A 23,086-nucleotide genomic window follows, 5' to 3' on the forward strand; every position below is an offset into this window, starting at 1 on the left:
ATTATTAAAGTAATAAATTATCATTACTAATAAAATTATATGTAAATCAAAAATTACTAAATTCTACTTAACAATGATAATAAAATTGTAGATACTTATTGTAGATAGTAGTACGATTTGTGGGTTGAATTTAAATATTGAATCTGTTTTTTAATATATTAATTCAGCAAATTAAGGATAAATTTTAAAGTCAAGTTTTTAAAAATGAGTTGTTCTCTTTACAAAGACAACCATCAGTTATACCATGTAACTTACTTTAAAAGCACATGTTAAGTTTCAAGAAACATTTGTTGAATAAATCAATGAATGAATAATTTGTATTTTAATACTTTAAGGATAGTGACCATTACTTAATCAATCTGGATAATCATCAATGGTGTTTGTTAACCACACAGATTGTAGAAGTTTATTTACTTGGATTAACTAATCGAGTATGTCTAGGTGGAGACCAGAAATCTCTGCTTTTCATTAATGTCTCGTTTGATTTTGACAATTAACAAATTTATGATACACTGACCTAATGTGCATCCCTGTACTGAATTTGCTTCCCATCCAGTCAGGGTCTGAAGTTTGTTTACTAAGTTGCAAGTCTCACGCTACTGACATTCTTGACACAGCTATTCCCCAGAATGGATGCACACCCATGCTGCTTGAGGCTCTGTCTTGCTAGCTGAGATTTCTCTTAGCCTTGATAGCAGATCTAATCTGACTTTCTATCCTAAACTGAGAATCCTGGGTAATGTGTTCAGATACATCAGCAGGCTGCTTACTAAGCTTACTTCATAATAATTCTTATTAATTTATGAGAGCTAATTGGTGTCAGAAATAGGCACAAAAATAGTAAATTTGGATAGCAACTCATAGTAGAGTTTGACTTCTTTTGTATCCTTCTCAGAGAAGCTCAGCTAGCATGAGTGTTTGTTTGAATATATTCAAATTACACTAAAGGTCTTCAGTTAATTTATTTTTTACACTTGTCTAAAAATAATTCAGTTTTTCCTATTTGTAATAAAATCAAATACTTCGTTCAATTGAAAATGCAGAAAATAACTTTCCAGGCTGGTGATCTGTTCCTAGGTTGTGCTATCTGAACATTAATAATTCCTTTTATAATTCATGGATCCTCATTTTGCTATGAAATGATACCCTTTCCTGTGTAAAATCACAGGTAAGCATGCTTATTCAATAGTCACCAGCCAAAGAGTTTACTCAGACAATGGAAGATTGGTTCCTAGAGTTATTGAAATCTATGCCATTTTCTACTGTCACTTTATATTCAAAATACTTCATCTGAATCACAACTGTGATTATTGAGGACTGTCCCTAATATCCTGCTGTCTGTCAGCAGAATTACTAAGGCTGAGTTGAATTTTTAAAATCGAGTGGCTTTTTTTTTTCTCAAAAAATAAAATGCATAAACCTATCATCTAAGATAAATGGGTTATCTAGTACCAGTGGATAAAAAAAGAAAGAAAGAAAGAAAGAAAGTCTGCTATCCATGAAGTTTTATATTCACGAAGGACTGTCAGCATTCAATGTCCCAAATCACTCCAAATTGAATTCATCCTCATTTTTCTCCTTATTTTCACTTTTTTTGTATATTAAAAGCACAATTCAGTTATTTTTATAGTAGATGTAAGAATATCTTTTGTTAATCATGTAGTCTCCTAATTGAGGACAGAAAGATCAAGAAATAAGTGCCTTACAGGATCACTGAGCCTGCAAATTTGTAGCACAGTAATTGCCCAGCATGTGCTAACAAACTGTTCAGCTCATCTAGACACACTCAGTCAGCAAGTAAGGAAGCAAAGAGGAGGAAAATAATCAATGGCAATCACATCTTTATTTTTTTCCTTTCCTTCAAATGCCATTGTCATCTCATTCATGGGAGAAAAGCAAAGAGTAATTTAGAAAGTTATCAAAATAAAAAGGAGAAAAAGTGAAATTTAGAGACAGGAAATATTAATCCAAATTGAAGAGAAGGTTTAATCTCTTTAACATTGAATGAGTTTACGTTTGCGGTAAGAAAGGATAACAGTATGTTGTTGTAGTGAGGGTGACGATTGTGTTAGAAATCCAAAAGTATTGCATGATGAATTGAATCACTGTACATCAGCAGGAGTTAAGCAGACAAGCTAGATTAGAGATTATGGTAATACACAGTCTGGTCATTGCTATATTAAGTTTTGAACATAACCAAGAAAACAAGTATGGTTAACTGTTAACAGTTTCTATACTAAATAAAGCTGGCCGTAATAATCATTAACTATCTAATAGATTTTTTAGTGCACAGATTTGGAAGTACCATTTATACCAATGCTAAACTAAGCTCCAAGCCTCTATTATTCCATGTTATCTCATATTCATTTGCATATATACATATATATGTATATTTCCAGGCATGAACTTAATTTAAATAAAGAGATGCATTCAAAGAGATTCAAAATTAACTAAAATACCTCAGACATATATTCAAATTATAAAATTTGATTTTATATGCTTATATCACTCAGGCATGAAGAGGTAATTCACATGAATACATCTAGATGATTGAATTTATTGTCTTATTTCAGGTTAAATAGAAATGTCTTAATTAAAACATTTTGGAAAGGGGTGATAATTTCCTTCAGCGTTTTATTTGTTTTTTTTTTCCTTAGGTTTTTTTTTGTTCATAATGATGAATATCAGATCATACATTGTGTACATATTGGAGAATGATCTGGTCATAATTAATGAATGTTAAAATTTACTTTATGGCAATAACCTTAGAATCACTCTTCTTAGTCATCGTATTTCTTATTCCTAATTTCTGGCATAATGTCAGGAAAGGGAAAGAGAATAATGAACAGCAGCACATCCAGAGAAAACCTGAGCCAACTTTTAAGCATAACCTTAGTGTGCTTATATCTCATTTTCTGGCTTTACTTTAAACTACCAAGTTATTGACTCCTCACATAAGCACCATGCTTGAGTCTATCAGTCTGGATGATGTTCCATGTATGAAGTTTCCAGGTGCCCTGGCCCATACACTGTTATCTGCAGGTCTACTGGAAAACTTCTCCTGTAAAGTAAAAACTACTTTTTAACTAACATTTTCATAATTGATCACAACTCATGAGTGATTATAATCTAGAGTGTTTACCTCTCAGATAATAAATCCTCGCTAATGAGGTGTCAGTCAGTCAGTGAATAGTCTCTTTTATATTATTGAAATTATCACATGAATTCTACTTTCTCTCTTTTTGGTAACATTCTGTATATGAGAGTCTCTAATTTTCTTCCTTAAAGCGAGAAGGGCACCTGGGGTTTAGACGGACTCCTAGTTTTATCCAAAACACTTGTACGATCTCATCACATGTACCCACTTCTACGGAAGTGAGCAATACACTTCAATACAAGTTTTCCCCCCTTGTAACAATCTATTTCTGTCTCTAGCATTTTGCACCTGTAAGTTCTGGATCCTTGGACGACATAGGTTTTTATTTTTCATAAAATATTTATTTTAGAATTGTTTTAGATTTTTTTTTAAATCTTCATATTTTTTTTTAATCTTCATATTTTTTTTAAATCTTCATATATCCCACACCCAGTGTCTCCTATTACTATCGTCTTATCATTAAGGCATATTTGTCATAATTAATGAACAAATATTGATACATTATTATTGACAAAAGTTCATAATTTATTCATTTTTTACTTTTTACCTAATATCTGTTTTCTATTCCAGAATCCCAATCAAGGTTACCACCCTCTATTTAGTCCTAATGCTTCTTGGTTTCCTCTTTCTATAACAGTTTCTTAGGCTTCTCTTGCTTGTAATGACCTTGACAATTTTGGAGAGCACGGCTCAGATAGTTTGTAAACTGTTCTTTTGTTGAGACATATTTAATGTTTTATCAAGATAGACTTGGTTATGATTTTTTTTAGAAAAACATAGTGTAAGGTGGCATTTTTATCACATTGTATAAAGGGTACATACTATCAGTATAGGTTAACACTGCCCTATTAGCCTTACTCACTGGCTGAGGTATATATGTTAGGATACTCATTGTAAAGTCATTTTTGTGTAGGTTCTTTACATATGATACTCTTTGTAAAGAAGTCACTGGGTGAAACTTACTTAAACTGTGAGGATTTATGCTCTATCTCCTTGATGGCATAGTATCTACATAAGTTATTTGAGATTTTTTTTTGTTGTTGAGACAGTGTCTCAATCTGTCGCCCAGGCTAGATAGAGTGCTGTGGTGCAATCACGGCTCCCTGCAACCTTGATCTCCCAGGCTCAGGTGATCCTCCCACCTCAGCTTCCTGAGTCATGAACCACTATGCCTAGCTAGTTTTTGTATTTTTTATTAATAGTAGAGATAGGGTTTTGCCATGTTGCCCAGCCTGATCTCAAACTCCTGAGCTCAAGCAATTTGCTCATCATGGCCTCTCAAAGTGCTATGATTACAGGCATGAGCCACCTTGCCTGGCCAGGATTTTTCTACTTGGGGGATTTGTCTCTTCGCCTACATTTATATATTTATTCAATCATTCACTCATTTTTATTAGAATAAACAAATTTATTTTAATCTTTGAGTTACAGTACTTTATTTATTATATTATATTTTACTAAATTGTTCCAGAGTGGGCATTTGAGAGCACTTTCAATTGCCTTCTTTATTATTTGACACATCCTCAACATTGTGGCTTTTTTATTTATTTGTTTGAATACAATTTCTGGCATTATAACAGTTAATTCCAGGCTGATCTAGGATATTTCCTGCCCTGGTTCCAGAATCAGCCATTTCTCTAGCAATCCCCACCAGTTTTTTTGAAGAAATAAAAATCTGAGTGTGTTCATTTATACTGGGCATTATTGATTCTAGGCTCTCTCAGATGAAAATGAAGAAAATATATGTATATACCCTGACTTGTGTATACACACGTGTCTATAAATATTTCTGTGTAACCCTCTATATCTGTATAAAGCTAAACAGCTATAAACATTCTATGTAAGTATGTAACTATCTCTATCTTAAAATAACTCTAATTTATTACCACATGGATTATTCTTACTTCCCTCCCTTATTTATCTAAAGCCTCTCACTTCAACTGTGAGAAACCTGACTGCCAATATCTACCACTCTTTCACTTGTTTATTTTATGTCTATAAATGTAGTGGTTTCATAAAGTGTAATGCATACTCCATTGTGTTGGAACTTCATAAACTATAGTACAGGGCTTTTGTAAAATTTGTTTGCTTTTAATATTAAAGACTCCACTCATTTACAAAGTTACTAGGTTATACCTTTTCTCCAACCCCCTTCTGTGATGTTGTTTCATAGATATTTAATACAAAATTATATTCATTTTTGCATTTTCCATTATATCCTCAGATCTGACCTCCAGAATTATTTTTTCTAAGTTCTATGTATTAAGTTTCACTCTTAATGTTGTAAAGTTCTATGGATTTTAACGACTGAATGGTATATATCTACCATTACAGTAATGTATAGAATAGTTTAGCTACTCTAAAAATTTTGCTTTTTACCTATTCAAACTGTCCTTCCCCTCTGTTGTATCTCTGGCAACCACTGTTCTGTTTACTAGCTCTATAGTTTTGCTTTCTACAGAATATCATATAAGTGGAAAAATGTACGACATAGCCTTTTGAGAATTTTCTTTCACTTAGCACTATGAGTTTAAGATTTATTCATGTCATTGTATGGCTTAATAGCTCATACTTTTTGCAGATGAATATTATTTCATTTTAGGGATGTACTGCAGTTTAGTTATACATCTACCTACGGAAGTCATCTTAGTTTCCTCCACTTGGGGCAAATAAAGTTCTTATAAACATTCACCTTCCAATGCTTGTGGGAACATAACTTGTTAATCAGTTGCGTAAATATCTAGGAGTGCAATTGTTGTGTTACATGGGAAGGATTTATTTAGTTATGTTGAGAAACTGCCAAACTATTTTCCAAAGTGGCCGTACAATTTTGCCTTCCTACAAGTAATGAAATAGAGTCTCCATTACTCAATAGCCTTGCCAGCAATTGATACTGTCAGGATTTTCTTTTTGTTTTTTTTCTGTTTTGCTTTGGTTTCATTGCCATTCTAATAAGTTTGCAGTAGTGTCTTATGATTTTAGTTTGCATTTTCATATTAGAGTCTTTTCATATGCTTATTTGCCATCTGTCTATCTGTTGTGGTGAGGTGTCTGTTCAGAACTTTTGCCCCTTCTTTTAATTGGGTTGTTCATTTTCCTTTTGTTGACTTTTGAGTGTTGTTTGTACATTTTGGATACAAGTCACTTATCAGATATGTGTTCAGAAATGATTTCTCCTGGTCTTTGGCTTGCATCTTGATTCTCTTAACAGTGTCTTTGGCAAAAGAGAAGTTTTCAATTTTAATAAAATCCAGCTAATTTTTTCTTGTGGTGTTGTACGTAAAATGTCATTGCCAAAAGTGAGATCACCTAAAAATTCTCCTTCTTCTTTCCTAAAAGCTATGCAATTTTGCATTTCATATATAGGTTTATTTTTAGTTGATTTTAGTGCAAATATTTAAGGTATATGTCTAGACTCATTTTTTGCATAGGGAAATCTCACTGTTTTAACATCATTTGTTTAAAGACTATTCCTTTTCTATTGCTTTTGTGCCTTTGCTAAAATCAGTTGACAATATCTATGCAGGTCTATTTTTGGACTGTCTATTCTGGTCAATTGCCAATACCATGCTGACTTGATTACTTTAGTTTTAGAGAAATTCTTGACACAGATTAATGTTAGTCCTCCAAATTTATTTTTCTTTATTATTATGTTGACTATTCAATGATTTGGCCTTGTAAATTTTAGAATTTGTCAATATCTATAAAATAATTTTCTGGGATTTTTACTTGGATTATGTTAAATGTATAGGTAAAGAGGGAAAGAAGGCTGCACTCATGACTGCAATCATAGTACTTTGGGAGACTGAGGCGGAAAGATCACTTGAGCCCAGCAGTTTGAGACCAGTTTGAGCAGCATAATGAGACCCCATTCCTATTTTTTAAAAAAAATCAAAAATAAAAATATTATTCAGAGGAAGGGGTGCATGCCTATAGTTCTATCTACTCAAGAGGCTGAGGTGGGAAGATTGCTTGAGCCCAGGAGTTCAGATTGCAGTTAACTAAAGCAGGTATCTCCAACCCCAGGGCCAGGATAGGTACCAGTCTGTGGCTTGTTAGGAACGAGGCTATACAGCAGGAGGTGAGAACAGCGAGCAAGTGAGCATTAAGGCCTGAGCTCCACCTCCCATCAGATCAGCTGCCGCATTAGATTCTCACAGGAGCAGGAACCCTATTGTGAACTGTGCATGCTAGGGATCTAGGTTGCATGCTCCTATAAAGAATCTAAGTGATGCCTGATGGTCGAAGGTGGAACAATTTCATTGAAAGCATGCCCCATCCCCTGAGCTAAAGAAAAGAATTAACAAGATCGTCTCCTATTCTATGAACAAAGTTGATCTCTTACCTCATTTAGATTTTCTTTTAATATTTTCTTATTTATTTATTTATTTAACTTTTGAGACAGAGTCTTGCTGTCACCCAGGCTGGAGTGCAATGGCATGATCTTGGCTCACTGCAACCTCTGCCTCCTGAGTTTAAGCAGTTCTACTGCCTCAACCTTCCAAAGTGCTGGGATTACAGGCATGAGCCACTGCACTTGGCCTTCTTTTAATTTTGTCATAAGTGTTGGCCTTCTTTTAATTTTGTCATAAGTGTTTTTTTTTTTTTTACTTTTCTATGTAAAAATCCTGTACTTATTTTTTCTTATATTTATACCTAAGTACTTTTTCATTTTTTATGCTATTAAAAATGATATATTTTTTATTCCAGTTATTCATCGCTAGTTTACAGAAAAACAGTGGAGTTTTTATATTGACCCTGTATCCCCAACAATGCTGTACTTTATCATCAATTCTAGATTTTTTTTCTGTAGATTCTTGGAATTTTTTTTACACTCACAGAACCTGTGAAAAAAGAGAGTTTTATTTCACCTACCCATTCTGTGTAGATTTTATCTATGTTTTTCTTGTTTTATTACACTCACCAGGACTTCTACTATGACACCGAATAGGATTAGTGAGAGAGAAGAGAATGTCTTTAATGGCATGGCATTTTTAATCATTTAAGTACAACTTCTTCCAAAATAACTATTAATTTGGAAGCAAATACATATTGTAAAAAATATGTCTATATTCAAATTAGAGTTAAATTCAAAGAAATTTTAAATATTGATCTTTTGCCTTGCTAAGAAATGAAATAAAATTATGGTCCTTATTATTTATTTTATATATAGCTTGCTTATAAGTGTTAGAATAAATGCATTTTTTAAAAATTTGACTATTGTAAAATACACCCATTCACTATACTAAGGCAGAGATAGATTTCTGATAGCTAAGTGATTTAAATTCTGTTTGTTAAAAATACCCCTATGAGTTACATCCAGTGAAATTTGTCCTTATGTGCTGTATTTATGCTGGCATAAGCTGTGCTATATTTTTATGCAGTTTAAAATAATTTTGTCTTCTTAATTTTCTTTTCCTACGTGAATTATAAAATAAGAAGTAAAAAAGTGGAAAAGAGGAGATTTTCTGGGAAAAAAAATGCAATTCAAGTATAATTGCTCTAAATATACAGATTTTCTTTAACCAGTAAATGTTGGCAACATAACTTTTTTACCATCATACTCTAAAAGAAATCTATTCTTGTAATTTAAAAATAAGCTTATTGCTATACATTTTAGAAATTAAACTGATTTCTGTGCTTTTGTCTCCCCTGTGTCATCAGTCTTCAGTGACAAAAATACCTATGTAACAATGCTGTGTGATCTGCACATGTGCCCGAGAACATAAAGTATAATAATTTAAAAAAGAATTTTATAAGACAAAAATACTCACTCAGTCTTGTTTACTTTGTAATATCTCTGCTTCTATGAGTCTCTTTTCTACTTGTAAGTGACTGCTTTCTGGGGTGTTAGAAGGACAACTTGGTGTTAGGAAAAGGATAAAACAAAATAATTATAGGAAATTCACTCCACAAAACTCAAAACATTCTGAGATTGACTTTTTAACAAATATCAACGACTATTTCAATTATCTCAACTATAAAAGCTATAGAATCCTGTTTTTTAGCCTGTGATCAGTTGATGGTATCATGTCACTCATAGGCAGAATATTTTAAGTGAAATGTTCGTTATTGACAATTTATCAAAAACAGATGCATTTTTTTATTTTTATATTGCCTCTCCTTTGTGAAGCAAGTTATACTTTGAGTATCCATGCTTGCTACTATGCTGTTCTATAAACACAAAAATGAGTAAGGATTTGCTCCTAGCCATCCAAGGATGTCACATATGCCAAGAGAGCTAGAAACAGATGTTAATGCAGCATACTATATGTAAAGGTTGCAAGACTTCACTAAGCATTACGGTTCCATCTGTGATAGTTATGAAAGTTGATATAGAGAAAGTATATCCCTGTTCTCAGGTATTTCAGTTAAGAAAATAAATGTGAGTTTCTGTTTATTGTCTATAAAATAGCTTATTTAAATAACAGATGATTAATGAAGGAAGAGATGCAGGTCTATATTCATAACCAAAAGCCTGTTCAAGAATATTAAAACGTCAGATTTTTCTACCACTTGTTCAAGTTGCTGCTGCTGTTGTCCATCTGCATTAGGAAACTTGTAGGAAGATTTAGTTTTTCCTATATCTAAATACTGTCTGGTAACAGTCACTTATGCAGATAATCTGCTGAATTCTTCATACTGAACTAAATAGGTACATATATAATTATTATTTAATTTTGAACAAACTTTTCAAATACTGCTAAATCTCAGACAGACATTTTATTTGAACAGTTTAGTCAACTGAAGTGATAGTCTCCCATTCTTATATTATAAATCCCATTAATCTATTCTCAATATAAGATTAAAATTATGTAATATACCATTCATTTATCAAACATGACTGCAACATAAAAGACAGAAATCCGATTGGCAGGATAGTTAGAAGGTAGGGAGTTGGAAAGCAAAGATAAGTAGACATGGGCCTGAAAACATCTACAACAGTGATCAGCAAATTTTTTTTATAAAGGCACAGATAGTAAATATCTTACATTTCTGCAGCTTATGGGACTTCATCACAAATACTCAGTTCTATAACCGTAGTGCAGCCATAGACAATATGTAAATGATGAATGAGTTTGTCTTTTAGTAAAAATTTATTCATTAAATACTAAAATTTAAATTTTCTTTCTTATGAATTTTTCTTCTTTTGATGTTTTTGAACTGTTTAAAAATATGAAAGAAATTCTAAGACAGCAAGAAGTACAAAAACAGACAATGAAATGGACTATCCCTAATATAATCCATTATGTTTAGAACTATGGCAGCATTTACTGTAATTACGGCTTCAATTGTCTAACATAACTTAGAAACTCAAAACTACAAATAATTCTGTTATATTTAACTATATAAACATTTTTTGTTGTTCTTTTTTGCCTTATTTTGTCATTTTATTTATGTTTAGAGAACTTCCTCTATTCATTTTTTTAAGAGTAAGTTTCCTGGTGATAAATTCTCTCAATTTGTCTTTATCTGAAAACATTTTTGTTTCCTCATTCTCTGGAGAAACATTTTGTTTTTCCAGAGAAAATGAAGAATATTTTATCTAAATATAGAATTCTGGGTTGACAGTTTATTTCAGAATTTTAAAAAATGAGTCATTTTTCTCTTGCCTCTATACTTTTTGCCCATTTATTTATTTACTTTTGTGTGTGTATGCAGAGTCTCACTGTGTGATACAGGCTGGAGTCCAGTGACACATACTCAGCTCACTGCAACCATCACCTCCCAGGTTAAAGGGATTCTCATATCTCAGCCTCCTGAGTAGCTAGGATTACAGGTGCCCGCCACCATGCCCATAAAATTTAGGTATTTTTAGTAGAGAAAGGGTTTCAACATGTTGGCAAGGCTGATCTCAAACCCCTAACCTCAAGTGATCCACCCACCTTGGCCTTCCAAAGTTCTGGTGTTACAAGCATGAGCCACCAGGCCTATTCTTTTTGATAAGAAATCTCTGTTATTTGAGTTGTTTTTTTCAGCATAGATAAGATGTGTCTTCTTTCTCCTTTCAAATGTTTCTTTTTACTCATCAGTTTTAGTTATTTAAATATGATATGACTTAGTGTAGGATTATTTAAATTTATGGTGCTTGAGAAATACCATTTGACCCAGCAATTCCATTACCGAATATATACCCAAAGGAATATAAATCACACTATTATAAAAATAAATGCAAATGTATGTTCAAGCAGCACTATTCACAATAGCAAATACCAAATGCCCATCAATGATAGACTGGATGAAGAAAATATGATACATATATACCATGGAATACTATGCAACCATAAAAAGAATGAGACCATGTCCTTTGCAGAGACATTCATAGAGCTGGAAACCATTGTCCTCAGCAAGCTAACACTGGAATAGAAAACCAAACATTGTTCCCATACGTGGGAGTAGATTAATGAGAGCACATGAACAACACCCACTGGGCACTTGTAGTAGGGGTGGTGGTAAGCCGAACATCAGGAAGAATAGCTAATGGATGCTGGACTTAATACCTGGGTGAAGGGATGACTTGTACAGTAAACAACCAGGGCACACATTTACCTATGTAACAAACCTGTACATCCTGCACATGTACCCCTGAACTTAAAATAAATGTTGAAGAACTTACAATATTGTTTTGGCTTTTGTCATGTCCTAACAAACTATTCCAGAACTTAGTGGCATAAAAAAGCCAATCAGGGTTTCTGTGGGACAGGACTTTAGAAGGCCAAAAAATAAATAAATTAATTAATTAATCCTGCTTGGGGTTCACTTGGTTTCTTTATCTGTAGCTTTATGTCTTTTGCCAAATTAAAGCACATTGAAGCCATAATTTTTTCAAGTACTTTTTCATTCTCACCTTCTTTCTTTCCTCCTTTCAGAACTCTGACACCATAAATGCTAATTATTTTCTTTCAGCAGCACAGATCCCACCGTTTCTTTAAATTAATGTTTAAATGTAATTATCTCCATTGTTTTATCTTCAATTTTATCTTCTATCCTCTCCCTTGGTTATTGCATTTTTCAGTTCTATAATTTCCATTTAATTCTTCTAACTCTTTGCTGAGACTTTTTATCTTACCATTTGTTTCAGGTGTTCTTATAATTGTTCGTTGCAACATATTATGATGCTAATTTAAAGTTCTTGTCAAATAATTCTAACACAGCACCCTTCACTTTATTCACTTCATAGATACTGTGTTTTTATAAATTGAAGGTTGTCACAACCATGCCGACAGCAAGTCTATCAGCACCATTTTTCTAACAGCGTATGCTCGCTTTGTGCCACTGTGCCATATTTGATAATTCTCTCATTTCAAACCTTTGCTTTATTACTTTATCTGTAGGGTGATCTGGGATTAGTGATCTTTGATATAACCATTGTATTTGTTTTGGGGTGTCATGGACCATGCCCGTAGAAGACAGCAAACTTAATTGATAAACGTTTCTTGTGTCTTGACTGCTCCAGCAATTGGCCACTCCTTAATCTTGGTCCCTCTCTCCAGGCCTCCCTATTACTTGGACTCTAAGTGTTAAGTTAAAAGAAAGAGTTGCCTGTGTCTTACTTTAAAAGTTGAAAATAATTATGTTTTTGGGGAAAAGACATATTGTAAGCTCAGACAGGCTGAAAGCTATCCGCTTATGCCAACAGTTAACCAAGATGTAAATGTAAAAAAAAGAATTGTTGAAAGAAATTAAAGTGCTAATCCAGTGCACACACAAATGATAAGAAAGCAAAACAACTGTATTGATGGATATAAAGAAAGTTACTGTGGTGTAGATAGAAGATCAAATAAGCTACAGCATTCTCTAAGCCAAAGCCTAATAAAAAGTACCAGCATAACTCTCTTTAATTCTGTCAAGGCAGAGCGAGGTGATGAATCCAGATATAAAATGTTTAAAGCTAGCAGACGTTGGTTCATGAGGTGTAAGGAAAGAAGCCATATCCATAACATAACCATGCCAAGTCCAAAGTTCTAAGTCTCATCTGGAAATGAGTTCCTTCCACCTATGAACCTGTAATATCAAAACATGTTATTTACTTCAAAGATACAATGTGGGTACAGGTATTGGATAAACCTTCCCATTCTAAAAGGGAGAAATTGGCCAAAACAAAGGGGTACAGGCCTCATGCAAGTCTGAAACATCAGAGGGAAATACTTAAATCTTAAAGCTCCAAAATAATCTCTTTTAACTTCATGTCCCATATCCAAGGCATAGAGCTGCAAGGGATAAGCTCCCAAGGCCCTGGGCAGCTCCACCCTGTGCCTCTGCAGGTTACAATCCTCTTTCCCTCACAGCTCCAATAGGTAGTGTCTTGGTGGGGACTCTGTGCGGGGGCTTCCAAATTTTCCTTGGCACTGCCCTGGAAGAGGTCTGTGAGGTTTCTCTGTTCCCGTAACAGGCTTCTGCCTGAACATACAGGCTTTCTCATATATCCTCTGAAATCTAAGTAGAGGCTGCCAAGCCTTCTTTACTCTTGCATTCTGTGTGCCTGCAGGCTTAACACCATGTGGAAGCTGCCAGAACCTATGGCTGCCACCTTCTGGAGTGGCAGCCCAAGCTGTACCTGGGCCTCTTTAAGCCATGCCTAAAGCTGGAGTGAGATATAGGGAGCAATGACATGGTTCTGCAGACTGTATAGGGAGCATAGTTCTGGCATGGACTTGGCATCCAGTGAGAACCCAGGAAGCTTTCAATCATGGCAGAAGGCCAAAAAGGGAGCCAGTATCTCCCATTGCAAGAATAGGAGCAGGAGAAGAGTGATGCCACAAGCTTTTAAATGACCAGATTTTGGAAGAACTCACTTACCGTTATAAGAACAGCACCAAGCTATGAAAGATTCTCTCCTATGCCCCAAACACCTCCCACCAGGCCCCACTTCCAACATTGGGAATTACATTTCAACATGAGATTTGGAGGGACAAATATCCAAATTACATAAGATCCTTAAGAATTATACTAAATCAACTCTATATGTGCTCCATAAATACAATAAAAAGCCTAGATGATAACACATCTGTTTATATCATGGTTTACTGAATGTTTTAAGCCTGTTGTTAAGATTTACTGTTCAGAAAAAGAAAATTCCTAACAAAATATTACTACTCATTGACAAAGCACCTGGTCCAGGAGCTCTGATGGAGATGTACAAAGAGATTAATGTTGCTTTCATGCCTGTTAACACAACATCCATTTTTCAACACATGGATAAAGAAGTAGGTTTGACTTTGGAGTGTTACTATATAAAAAATACATTTTTGTAAAGGTATAGTAGACATAGGTAGTAATTTCTCTGCTATCCAGACAGAATGCATTGAAAAACTTCTGGAAGAAAAAATGCCATTCTAGATACCATTAGTAGCATTTGTGATTCATGGAGGAGTTCAAAATATCAACATTAATAGGAATTTGGGATAAGTTTACTTCCAATTCTCATGGATGACTTTGAGGGTTTCAAGATGCCAGTGGAGGAGGTAATTGCAGATGCAGTGGATATAGCAAGAGAACTAAAATTAGAAGTAAAGCCTGAAGACATGACTCTATCATTTCAGCCTCATGATAAAACTTGAATGGGTAAGAATTTACTTTTCGTGAGAAAGAAAAGAAAATGGTTTTCTGAGATGAAATCACTTATGGGGATATGCTATGAACATTTTTTAAATAGCAACAAATATTTTAGAATATAACATAAAGTCATTTGCTGAGGCAGAGGCAGTGTTTAAGATTTGTTCCAAATTTGAAACAAGTTCTACTTGAATAAATGCCATCAAACAGCATTGCATGTTACAGGCCAAAGAACATGCTCTGTAAACACAATATCATGTAGTTGTGTTGTTCAGAGTTCCTATTGTATGGCTTAAATGGGAAAAAAAAGAAATAAAGTATTTTAAAATTAATTGTCTATATTTTTACATATAATGCTATTGCCCATTTAATAACTATGAAATAGTGTAAACATAACTTTTGCATGCACTGGGAAACCTTAACATTGTGTGACTCACTTTATTGTCATGTTTGTTTCATTGAGTTGGTCTAGAACTGAACCTTCAACCCCTTGTATCAATGTCATCTCACTGTGGCATTTTCTGATTGTTTTTTTCTCATTCAAATGCAAATCTGTTTTTTATTTCTTTCCGTAGGGTGGAGAGGGAGACACCAACTAGTTACTGTCAATTATGTGTGGAAGTTCAGCTTTTCCACTTGGGCTCTGTTGACACCTAGTAGGGGGTTGTTACCTGGTTTCTCAGTGCAGAAGTGGAAATTAAGCTATCCACTAAGGGTCCCAGTGATACCAACCTGTCTGAAAGATGGGGGAGCAACACTTATTTGTCCTTTCTGGCGGTTAGCCTCCTTGTATTTGAGTGGTGAGATTACTAAGCTTCCACTATGTCTCTTTTGACATTATCTCAGCCTGGAAGAGAAGGATGACTCTTCAGCTTCCGATGTTGGTGGAAGCCCAGGCACCCTGTGTGATAACTGACAGGGGTGGCTGGTTTCTGCTACCTTACTGATGAGTACTCATGAAAGTCCCTGTTCCACATTGTTCCTTGTTTGACACCACATGACTAGAGGTCTGTGGGAGAACCTGGACTCCTCATTGCAGCATGGTACAATTTAGTGTCTAGACAGATGTCAGGTGCATAGGTGGAACAGTAATTTTTTATGGTATTTCATTTTTATAGAGTAGCAATTGTCTAAAAGTTTTTATCTTGCCAGCTTCACTATTTCCTGTTGGTTGTTTTTAGAGAGAAGACTTGAAGGGTACTTTTTTTTTCCTACACATGGCATTCCTAAGTTGCCAGCTTCTCTGGAACCCAGTCTGAGATATATGAGGCAAAAAAAGAAAGTCCAGGAAATTTACCTCTTATTAAGTCCAAAAGCCCAATCCCATCTGGCCTCTTTCTGTTTTTCAAATTCTTATTTTTTATAAATATATATATTGTTCAGGTATTTCATTTTGTACTATGAAAGTGGAATAAGGAAGAGTACATCCATTCTGCCTCTTCCAAAATTCTAGTCCTATTGAGGCACTTTATGTAGGGGAGTGGTATGATTATACATTGACATTAACAGAGATAAATTTTGTATGAGAACACAGTTACAAGATATTAAGTAGACTAAGCTAGAAAAAGTTAAATGCAGAACTGAGACATTGGCTGTGCCATCAGAAGAGAGGATAATTTTTTTTTAATTGAAGAGGCTAGAATAACAATTGTTTGACAGAAAACCTTTGAACTTTTAAAATTTACAACATCTATAATTACCCTAGGAGTTTGTTTCTAATACCCTAAACCTTCTATGGTTCTAGAGATTTTATTTTTACTTACCAGACTCAAATATATATATGTGTATTACATATGTATTACATATATATGTGAATATACATCTTTCATGTATATGTGAATATATACAAAAAACACAATCTAAAGCTTGGAAAATTACGGGGATGAAATATGCTTTAATTAATTGTAACAGAGTACATGGTAGATTAGAATAACATATTCATGGTAGCTACCTTGCAGACTACATTCAAGGTCACTTATTAATTACTGGAGACTAAAGTGACATAATAAGAAATATTGGCAGGATTTTATTTTTCCTTTTGGTTGTGTAGTACTTCATTGCATATATATGCGATTCCTTTCCTTTGTATAAATGCCCAGTAGTGGGACTGCTGGATCATTTGGTAGTTCTATTTTTAACTTTTTGGGAAACTCCATACTGTTCTTCTTGTAGCTGTACTATTTTACATTTCCGCCAACAGTGTATAAGAGTTTCTGTTTCTCTTAACCCTCATTAGCATTTATTATTTTTTGTCTTTTTGGTAAAAACTATTCCAGTTAGGGTGAGAAAATCCTTAATTGTGATTTTGATTTGTATATCCATGATGATTAGTGATGTTGAGCACTTCTTTATATATTATTGGCTATTCATATATTTTCTTTTGAGAAGTGTTAGTTCAGATCATTTAATTAGATTTTTTAATTATATTATTTACTTGTTTGTTTTCTGCTGTTAAGATGTTTGGGTTCCTTGCATATTCTGGGTATTAGCCCTCTGTCATATTAATAGTTTGCTAATATTTTCTCCCATTCTGTAGGTTGCTTTTTCACTCTGTTGATTGTTTCCTTTGCTGTACAGAGTTTTAGTTTGATACAATCCCATCTGTTTATTTTTGCTTTTGTTGCCTGTGCTTTTGAGGTTTTAGTTATAATTTTTTTTTTTTTTTTTTTTTGAGACAGAGTCTTGCTCTGTCCCTCAGGCTGTAGTGCAGTGGTGCAATTTCGGCTCACTGCAACCTCCGCATCCTGAGTTCAAGCAATTATTTTGCCTCAGTATCTTGAGTAGCTGGGATTACAGGTGCGTGCCACTGTGCCCATCTAATTTTTTTGTATTTTTAGTAGAGACAGGATTTCACCATGTTGGTTAGGCAGATCTCGAGCTACTGGGATTACAGGCATGAGCCACTGCTCCTGGACAGTCATAAAATTTTTTCTTAGACAATCTCCTACGACATTTCCCCTGTGCTTTCTCTATTAGTTTTATAGTTTCAGATCTTACATATAGGTCTAATGATCCATTTTGAGTTGATTTTTGAATAGAGTGAGAGATGGGGATCCAGTTTTATTCTTCTGCATATGGATATTCTGTTTACCCAGCAGCATTTATTGAAGAATCTGTTATTTCCCCAGTGAGTGGTTCTTGAATTTTTGTTAAAAATAATTTGGATATTAATATGTGAATTAATTTATGGGTTTTATGTTCTGTTCTCTGATCTTTGTATCCCTTTTTATGCTAGTATCATGCTGTTTTAGTTACTAAAGTTTTGTAATATGTCTTAAGTCTTGTACTGTAATGCCTCCAGTTTTGTTATTTTTGCTCAGAATTGCTTTGGCTATTTGTTTTTTTGTGTGTGTATGTTTGTTTGTGTTTCCATAATACATTTAAACTTTTATTTCTCTTTCTATAAGACATGTGATTGGTATTTTGATAGGGATTTCATTAACTCTGTATATTGCTTTCGTTTGTATCATAATTTTAACAATATTAATCCTTCCAATCCATAAGCATGGAATGTCTTTCCATTTGTTTATACCCATTTCAATTTCTTTCTTCAGTGTTTTGTAGTTTTTCTTGTAGAGGCTTTTCAGCTGCTTGGTTGAATTTATTTCTAGATGTTTTAGTTTTTGTGTCACTATTGTACTATCCGTACACATTTTTTTAGATAACTTTTTGTTTATGTGTAGAAACACTATTGATTTTAGTATGTTGATCTTGTAGCCTAAAATTTTACTAAATTCCTTTATCATTTCTAAGAGTTCACATTGATGTTAAGTGAAATAAGCAGGAACAGAAAGTTAAATACCACATGCTCTCACTCACATGTGGAAGCTTGAAAAAGTTTATCTTGTAGAAGTAAAAAGTACAACAGAGGATACTAGAGGCTGGGAAGGTTAGCAGGAAGAAGGGATAGAGAGAGATTTGTTAAAGGTTGTAAAACGATAGTTAGAAAGAATAAGTTCTAGTATTCTATACCACTGTAGGATGACTATAGTTAACAATATTATATTGTATAGTATTAAATAGGTAGGAGGGGGATATGGAATTATTCCAACACAAAGAAATGCTAGGTGTTTGAGATGATGGTTATGTGTATTATACTGATCTGATCACTATACATGTATTGAAACATAGATATGTACAATTATTATCTCAACTTAAAAAAATTGGAAATTTCATACCAGTATGTTTGAACACTAGAAAGTAGACCAAAAATAATCAGATTCTAATGATAATGATTGTTCAAGTAAATCTATTACATGGGAAAAATATTAGCTTTTTCCTCTTGTTAAAAATATAGAAAAATGTATCAGATGAAAAAAGGAAGTAAATTACTAAGTGATAAGTAATAATATTAATTATATATATACATATACATGAGACATAAATATGTATGCATAAATATATGTACATACATAAGTACATATATAATTTGATGACATTGAGTTTGTAACCAAAAATCTAATTCTTCCACTCATATACCAACACATGTGAATGCACATACATACATACACAAATGTAAAGTGAGCTTCCAAACACATTTGCTAACAACAAAAAAGTCTTTTATTTATCAATAGAAATGTTTTTTTTAACTCAGTAGTACATATTGAATCTTCACTATGTTCTTCTTAAGTTAAATTTAAAGGTAAACCTCTGAGTTCCACAGGCAAGATATTGATTTGCTTTATTTAATATTATCATCTAAGTATCTTGGATTTCAGAATATCAGATTGTTGTCTCTTTTTAAGAATTTGTTAATAATATTACATTTACTAGAAAAAATAGCAATGGTTTTAACTTTGAAAAAGATTAAATTCTTAAGCAAATTTGAACTCAAAGCAATTTCAATAAATATGAAATCTCAAACCTATGTGTTCACTATTGCTGATGAATATTTACAATTGGACTTTTATCATTTACTCTTCAACAAAATTTTTGATAAGTTTGTCAAGGTCCTAATTGTCTTTTTAAATTTTTGTGATAAAAAATTTAATTATAAAATTATAACCTCAAGTAATTGTTTATAGGTTCTTTATTGTCATAAACATTATAATTTTGTCTTGATAAGAAAGATGATGATAATGATGAGAAGAATAAAATAATATTATTAGCTAACATTTACTGAAAAAAAAATTTAAAATAGACAATACCAAATGCTTTATGTGTACAAGCTCAATGACAAAGTACAAATTGTGTGTGAGTAGTTGCTCAAAATCACAGCTACTGATGGGTGAGAGCAATATTCAAACCCTGTACTATCTCTGAAGTGTACGTTCTTAATCCCTATTACACTATCTTAGATATGATCACATTTTTTAAATCATTGTGGTTATAGAATAGAGCAAACAAAATATGTATACAAATCAGTATAATTTTATCAATGTGAAGTGTTTCACATCTAAAAAAGATACAATTGCTATAACATAAAATAATCCTTTTGTTTACTATTGAAACAAATAATGCTTTAGCTTACAGTTAAACAAAATAGAATCTGTTGTGCCAAGTTTGGATTAAATAACATGTAATTTATTTTTAGAAAAAAATTACAAATACTTGATTCATGTATTTTACATGTACTAGGATAGATTAGGATCTTTATAGATTTTGTTGAACCTGTGGAGGATATCAGTTATCATGCTATATCATCCATTAATGCCCCTTATGAAAATTAGATCCTAAAAATATTAAAAAGATGTTTTGTTACAACATAATAATTCTCATTTTAAAAACTAGTATTTAGCACCTAATAAGTTACCAATACTAAATGTTTACTAAAATTTGAATAGTAAATATAGGAAAACATTCGTGCATTACAAAATCAACTTGCTGTAGACTGTAATACCATGGGACTCAGCTTCATCTGTACAGCAGAGTTGTAGCACTTGCAGCTTCTTGCAGTTGACTTTCAACCTTGGATCCAGAAACGCATGCATAAGACTTATCTTAGATACAGGATATATTCTAATGTGGATTGAAATGTTCAAAATATTTTTTACAAGGTAAAATAAGTTGTATTTTTGAATGGTCCTCATTTATAATCTTGAATCCTGATTCTTCCATTACTCGTAGCTGATTTCAAAAGCAATAGTGATTGTTGTGTTATATGACAAGAGGAGTTTTACAGATGTAAAATAAATTAGGGCTCTAATCAATTGTCTTTCATTTAATTTTAAAAAGTTATTCTGGGAGGGCTTGACTTCATTAGGTGAGCCTTTTAAATGGATTGGGACCCTCATGGAGGTCCTGCTGATCTTGAAATTGTTATCTGCAATTTCAAAGTGTTGATGGAGGGGGGCAAATGCCAAGGACCTGAGGGGCACCCTGGAAGCCGAGAGTAGTCCCCAGCTAATAAATAGCAAGAAAATGGAACCTCAACACACAGCCACAAGAAACTGAATTATGCTAACAACTATTTGAGCTTAGAAGAGGACCCTGAGCACCAGAAAGTAATGTAGCGTGGCAACCACTTTGATTGCATCCTTGCAAGACCTCGAGAAGAGAACCCAATGAATTTATGCCCAGGTTCATGCCCATTGAAACTTCGATAATACATGAATGTTATTTTACATTATTTACATTTTGGTAATTTGTTATGTAGCCCTATGCAACTAATACAGACTCGAACACTCAGTGTAATCCCCGTCCCTAACTATAGAACAACCCTGGATTTATTCATTGTTCTTATTATGGTAACCTTCCCATTATATCCTTGATATAAGTTAAAAAACCTCATGATTCAAAGTAATTCCAATTATGTTGTGAAGAATATATCATATACAAATGTCCCGTAAATTTCCATCTGAGGGGGAAATATTATCTTCATTTACACATAGACATAATTTGAATAAATCAGTTTTACTTTTTAGCTCTCAAATAGACCCAACCTATTGTTATTTCACTCACAGTTAAAAGCATATTTAACTATGGCACCTTAACTTGACACCCAGAGTTAAAAAGGAAATGTTTTATAACTCATATGGCGGTAGGATTTACAAAGTACAGTAATGCCATACCTAAAATGTTGGAGAAACATGTAACCCTGTATTAGCATAAATACTTAAGGAAAGAAATAATTTCTGAGATGAGTTTTAATTTGCTGTGTTTTGTAAATAAAAAATAAAATACTTTTTAACAAAAACTATTATCTCTAATATCATCTCTGTTGTTCATCACATTTGCTTGTGAAGGTTATTTGGCCAGCATTTTATGGATATATTAAGCAAATAGTTATTGATAGTATTTGCAATATGCATTTCAAGTGCTTCTAGGGATGCCTACACTGTTATGAGCTCACAGAGAGCTTACAAACTCTTAGTTCAACTGGCATTGATGTTTTCTTATCTCAGAAACGACTCCTGATTTAGCGTGCTTATTAGTAAGGATAGATAATTACTGAGAATAAGTCTATAAAATTGATTTTATATCTTTAATTTTTTTATATCTTTTACGTTGTGGGGAAATAGAACACTTCAAATGAACTACTGTTTATATGCTTTTACTCTGCTTTCACTTTAAAAAGGGGTACGATTTCCCTCTCTTAACATCCTGTTGATAAGTCTTCTTAAATAGCTGAAACATTTTATTCAGCTCAGACCATGTGGTAAGCATGTACCACACATCAGTTTTGTATTTCTTATAGTAACCCTAAAAGGTAAGCTTTAGTCTTAAGTGCAGACAAAAGTTGAGCTACTTACCTTTATATCCTAGCTAATGGCAAGTAGAGATGATAATCATCAATCTGGTTCTGGAGCCACCTTCTTGGTTCAAATGCCTCTCCATCGTGTCTATGTCTCTCTTATCAGAAGCAATAAAATATATTAGTTTTTTCTCCTTGACTTCCTCAAAAAGCATCTACATTTCATTCCCTCTAAGTACTCAATTCTGAAGCTACAAAGACAAAAAGCAGGATGGAGAAAAATTTTTAAATAATTATACTTCTGCCTTTACAGTCTTCCATTCTAAAACTGCTAAAAAGACCAAACACAAAAGCCAACTTAGAGTTTTTATTTTCGTGGGGGACTAGGCAATCTTTTTTTGTTGTTTTATTTTATTTTTAATTGTCACATAATTATTGGACATATTTATGGGTTAGAATGTGATATTTTCATACATGTACACATTGTATAAAACTCGTGGGGGTAATTAGCATATCAATTTAAACATTTATACTTCCTTTGTGATGAGAAATTTTTTAACATTCAAGACTCTGGAGCTAAAAGTGATCTGAGAACTCTTTATGTTACATAATGCAAAGGAAAATCAAGAGCTTGTTAGAATTTTCATCTGGTTTAGACAACTTCACACTCATTGAATAAAGTTTGAGGGCGCAGTAGAATATGGTAAGTTGTGCTGTCTCTAAACTGAAGTTCAAACATT

General features: G+C 33.2%; 1 long non-coding RNA gene across 1 annotated transcript in view; it reads right to left on the minus strand.

Annotated features, from left to right (window-relative positions):
* Window positions 1-21,769: 21,769 nt before the first annotated feature.
* Window positions 21,770-23,086, minus strand: part of LOC128931341 (uncharacterized) — a 138,459-nt gene continuing 137,142 nt past the window's right edge. The window contains exon 6 of the long non-coding RNA XR_008479609.2: window positions 21,770-22,597. This is a non-coding gene — a long non-coding RNA (uncharacterized LOC128931341). The remainder of the gene's footprint in view (window positions 22,598-23,086) is intronic.

Source organism: Callithrix jacchus, chromosome 2 (assembly GCF_049354715.1).
Source record: "Callithrix jacchus isolate 240 chromosome 2, calJac240_pri, whole genome shotgun sequence".
NCBI lineage: Eukaryota > Metazoa > Chordata > Mammalia > Primates > Cebidae > Callithrix > Callithrix jacchus.